Raw genomic sequence first — 5,561 nt, 5'->3', positions numbered from 1 at the left:
CTACTTTTTTGGGAGAAAGACATCCACACTTAAAAAAAAAAAAAAAAAAAAGCTCTTCAAAGCAACCTCTTTAAAAAGTATGTGGTGATCGTACTCGTGGTAAAATAAAGCAACACAACTGTGGTGCCGGCATGGGGGATTAGCTCAAATGGTAGAGCGCTCGCTTAGCATGTGAGAGGTAGCGGGATCAATGCCCGCATCCTCCAAAGCTTTTGTTTGCAGACTTTTTCAAAAAGCAGGACAATTCTACTCTTGTTTCCTGCTCATGGAACATATTTGCAAGCTTAGGAAACACACGACTGCCGCCTTGGCATCCGTCGATAGCTCATCTGGTAGAGCGGAGGTCTGTAGGAGAAAATTAGCAATCCTTAGGTCGCTGGTTGAATTCCGGCTCGAAGGACCTCTTTTTGGATGTTTCAACCTGTTGACAAATGCACCCCCGCTGCCCTCTACTTCTATCTATCCAGACAGACCATTTCCAGAAGGCTCTCCTGTCTGTGTTGGGTATTTGAAGCAGACATCTGACCAAAACTCTTAGTTGAGAGTCAACGTAGGACTTTCTGTAACTGTGACATGCAACTGAAAAAAAGGGAGGGCCCAGCCATCAGTGGGAGGGATTGAACCAACGACCTTTCGGTTATCAGACAAAAAAACACTTTCACAACCTTCAAGCTTTGCTTATTAGTCATGCAACCTCCCAGTTTCTCATGCCACTTGTCATGGATCTGGACCATTCTTTTTACATTGCAACTTTTTAATCCTATTGACTGGGATTTTTTTTTCTTTTCTCACACCGTACATGTTGAAAGGGTTGCTCAACCAGTGACCTTTCCTTCCTGCCGAAACTCTTTGTTTATTGTCACCCTAAGACTATCTGTAACTGAAACAAAAAAAGCACGCTGCCGTCCCTGGGTGGGCTTGAGCCACCAACCTTTCGGTTAACAGCCGAACGCGCTAACCGATTGCGCCACAGAGACTTCCACACTCGGCCTCTTTGATCAAAGCTGTAAAAAAGCCACATTATGGTCGGCATCACTTCTGTTTCTCGTCAGAAGAGAACAGAGACCCGAATCGCTAGCTGTCTCGTTTTCACAACCTTCGAACTGTGCTTTTTATTCATGCAACCTCCCAGTTTCTCATGCCACATGTCGTCTCCTTTGCAACAGAGTGGCGCAGGCAAAGACTTTTGGGCTCACAACCAAAAGGGCCGATTGATCTGGACCATTCTTTCTACTTTGCAACTTTCTTATCCAATTAATTGTTTTTTTTTCTCTTCTCACACTTCTTCACACCCTACACCAATGGCTCACCTGTATTTTTACACCACCAGGCACCCTGTAAGCTCCACACCCTTTCTACTTTTTTGGGAGAAAGACATCCACACTTAAAAAAAAAAAAAAAAAGCTCTTCAAAGCAACCTCTTTAAAAAGTATGTGGTGATCGTACTCGTGGTAAAATAAAGCAACACAACTGTGGTGCCGGCATGGGGGATTAGCTCAAATGGTAGAGCGCTCGCTTAGCATGTGAGAGGTAGCGGGATCAATACCCGCATCCTCCAAAGCTTTTGTTTGCAGACTTTTTCAAAAAGCAGGACAATTCTACTCTTGTTTCCTGCTCATGGAACATATTTGCAAGCTTAGGAAACACACGACTGCCGCCTTGGCATCCGTCGATAGCTCATCTGGTAGAGCGGAGGTCTGTAGGAGAAAATTAGCAATCCTTAGGTCGCTGGTTGAATTCCGGCTCGAAGGACCTCTTTTTGGATGTTTCAACCTGTTGACAAATGCACCCCCGCTGCCCTCTACTTCTATCTATCCAGACAGACCATTTCCAGAAGGCTCTCCTGTCTGTGTTGGGTATTTGAAGCAGACATCTGACCAAAACTCTTAGTTGAGAGTCAACGTAGGACTTTCTGTAACTGTGACATGCAACTGAAAAAAAGGGAGGGCCCAGCCATCAGTGGGAGGGATTGAACCAACGACCTTTCGGTTATCAGACAAAAAAACACTTTCACAACCTTCAAGCTTTGCTTATTAGTCATGCAACCTCCCAGTTTCTCATGCCACTTGTCATGGATCTGGACCATTCTTTTTACATTGCAACTTTTTAATCCTATTGACTGGGATTTTTTTTTCTTTTCTCACACCGTACATGTTGAAAGGGTTGCTCAACCAGTGACCTTTCCTTCCTGCCGAAACTCTTTGTTTATTGTCACCCTAAGACTATCTGTAACTGAAACAAAAAGAGCACGCTGCCGTCCCTGGGTGGGCTTGAGCCACCAACCTTTCGGTTAACAGCCGAACGCGCTAACCGATTGCACCACAGAGACTTCCACACTCGGCCTCTTTGATCAAAGCTGTAAAAAAGCCACATTATGGTCGGCATCACTTCTGTTTCTCGTCAGAAGAGAACAGAGACCCGAATCGCTAGCTGTCTCGTTTTCACAACCTTCGAACTGTGCTTTTTATTCATGCAACCTCCCAGTTTCTCATGCCACATGTCGTCTCCTTTGCAACAGAGTGGCGCAGGCAAAGACTTTTGGGCTCACAACCAAAAGGGCCGATTGATCTGGACCATTCTTTCTACTTTGCAACTTTCTTATCCAATTAATTGTTTTTTTTTTCTCTTCTCACACTTCTTCACACCCTACACCAATGGCTCACCTGTATTTTTACACCACCAGGCACCCTGTAAGCTCCACACCCTTTCTACTTTTTTGGGAGAAAGACATCCACACTTAAAAAAAAAAAAAAAAAAAAGCTCTTCAAAGCAACCTCTTTAAAAAGTATGTGGTGATCGTACTCGTGGTAAAATAAAGCAACACAACTGTGGTGCCGGCATGGGGGATTAGCTCAAATGGTAGAGCGCTCGCTTAGCATGTGAGAGGTAGCGGGATCAATGCCCGCATCCTCCAAAGCTTTTGTTTGCAGACTTTTTCAAAAAGCAGGACAATTCTACTCTTGTTTCCTGCTCATGGAACATATTTGCAAGCTTAGGAAACACACGACTGCCGCCTTGGCATCCGTCGATAGCTCATCTGGTAGAGCGGAGGTCTGTAGGAGAAAATTAGCAATCCTTAGGTCGCTGGTTGAATTCCGGCTCGAAGGACCTCTTTTTGGATGTTTCAACCTGTTGACAAATGCACCCCCGCTGCCCTCTACTTCTATCTATCCAGACAGACCATTTCCAGAAGGCTCTCCTGTCTGTGTTGGGTATTTGAAGCAGACATCTGACCAAAACTCTTAGTTGAGAGTCAACGTAGGACTTTCTGTAACTGTGACATGCAACTGAAAAAAAGGGAGGGCCCAGCCATCAGTGGGAGGGATTGAACCAACGACCTTTCGGTTATCAGACAAAAAAACACTTTCACAACCTTCAAGCTTTGCTTATTAGTCATGCAACCTCCCAGTTTCTCATGCCACTTGTCATGGATCTGGACCATTCTTTTTACATTGCAACTTTTTAATCCTATTGACTGGGATTTTTTTTTCTTTTCTCACACCGTACATGTTGAAAGGGTTGCTCAACCAGTGACCTTTCCTTCCTGCCGAAACTCTTTGTTTATTGTCACCCTAAGACTATCTGTAACTGAAACAAAAAGAGCACGCTGCCGTCCCTGGGTGGGCTTGAGCCACCAACCTTTCGGTTAACAGCCGAACGCGCTAACCGATTGCGCCACAGAGACTTCCACACTCGGCCTCTTTGATCAAAGCTGTAAAAAAGCCACATTATGGTCGGCATCACTTCTGTTTCTCGTCAGAAGAGAACAGAGACCCGAATCGCTAGCTGTCTCGTTTTCACAACCTTCGAACTGTGCTTTTTATTCATGCAACCTCCCAGTTTCTCATGCCACATGTCGTCTCCTTTGCAACAGAGTAGCGCAGGCAAAGACTTTTGGGCTCACAACCAAAAGGGCCGATTGATCTGGACCATTCTTTCTACTTTGCAACTTTCTTATCCAATTAATTGTTTTTTTTTTCTCTTCTCACACTTCTTCACACCCTACACCAATGGCTCACCTGTATTTTTACACCACCAGGCACCCTGTAAGCTCCACACCCTTTCTACTTTTTTGGGAGAAAGACATCCACACTTAAAAAAAAAAAAAAAAAAAAGCTCTTCAAAGCAACCTCTTTAAAAAGTATGTGGTGATCGTACTCGTGGTAAAATAAAGCAACACAACTGTGGTGCCGGCATGGGGGATTAGCTCAAATGGTAGAGCGCTCGCTTAGCATGTGAGAGGTAGCGGGATCAATGCCCGCATCCTCCAAAGCTTTTGTTTGCAGACTTTTTCAAAAAGCAGGACAATTCTACTCTTGTTTCCTGCTCATGGAACATATTTGCAAGCTTAGGAAACACACGACTGCCGCCTTGGCATCCGTCGATAGCTCATCTGGTAGAGCGGAGGTCTGTAGGAGAAAATTAGCAATCCTTAGGTCGCTGGTTGAATTCCGGCTCGAAGGACCTCTTTTTGGATGTTTCAACCTGTTGACAAATGCACCCCCGCTGCCCTCTACTTCTATCTATCCAGACAGACCATTTCCAGAAGGCTCTCCTGTCTGTGTTGGGTATTTGAAGCAGACATCTGACCAAAACTCTTAGTTGAGAGTCAACGTAGGACTTTCTGTAACTGTGACATGCAACTGAAAAAAAGGGAGGGCCCAGCCATCAGTGGGAGGGATTGAACCAACGACCTTTCGGTTATCAGACAAAAAAACACTTTCACAACCTTCAAGCTTTGCTTATTAGTCATGCAACCTCCCAGTTTCTCATGCCACTTGTCATGGATCTGGACCATTCTTTTTACATTGCAACTTTTTAATCCTATTGACTGGGATTTTTTTTTCTTTTCTCACACCGTACATGTTGAAAGGGTTGCTCAACCAGTGACCTTTCCTTCCTGCCGAAACTCTTTGTTTATTGTCACCCTAAGACTATCTGTAACTGAAACAAAAAGAGCACGCTGCCGTCCCTGGGTGGGCTTGAGCCACCAACCTTTCGGTTAACAGCCGAACGCGCTAACCGATTGCGCCACAGAGACTTCCACACTCGGCCTCTTTGATCAAAGCTGTAAAAAAGCCACATTATGGTCGGCATCACTTCTGTTTCTCGTCAGAAGAGAACAGAGACCCGAATCGCTAGCTGTCTCGTTTTCACAACCTTCGAACTGTGCTTTTTATTCATGCAACCTCCCAGTTTCTCATGCCACATGTCGTCTCCTTTGCAACAGAGTGGCGCAGGCAAAGACTTTTGGGCTCACAACCAAAAGGGCCGATTGATCTGGACCATTCTTTCTACTTTGCAACTTTCTTATCCAATTAATTGTTTTTTTTTTCTCTTCTCACACTTCTTCACACCCTACACCAATGGCTCACCTGTATTTTTACACCACCAGGCACCCTGTAAGCTCCACACCCTTTCTACTTTTTTGGGAGAAAGACATCCACACTTAAAAAAAAAAAAAAAAAAAAAGCTCTTCAAAGCAACCTCTTTAAAAAGTATGTGGTGATCGTACTCGTGGTAAAATAAAGCAACACAACTGTGGTGCCGGCATGGGGGAT

General features: G+C 44.7%; 1 non-coding gene across 1 annotated transcript; it reads left to right on the top strand.

The window, feature by feature from the left end:
- Positions 1 to 1,485: 1,485 nt before the first annotated feature.
- Positions 1,486 to 1,558, top strand: TRNAA-AGC (transfer RNA alanine (anticodon AGC)). Its single transcript has one exon. It is a non-coding gene; the product is annotated as a tRNA-Ala (tRNA).
- Positions 1,559 to 5,561: the final 4,003 nt, after the last annotated feature.

Source organism: Rhinoderma darwinii, chromosome 4 (assembly GCF_050947455.1).
Source record: "Rhinoderma darwinii isolate aRhiDar2 chromosome 4, aRhiDar2.hap1, whole genome shotgun sequence".
Taxonomy (NCBI): Eukaryota; Metazoa; Chordata; class Amphibia; order Anura; family Rhinodermatidae; genus Rhinoderma; species Rhinoderma darwinii.
Note: the sequence above shows the minus strand (reverse complement) of the source record. Positions and strands in the feature narration are given on the sequence as shown.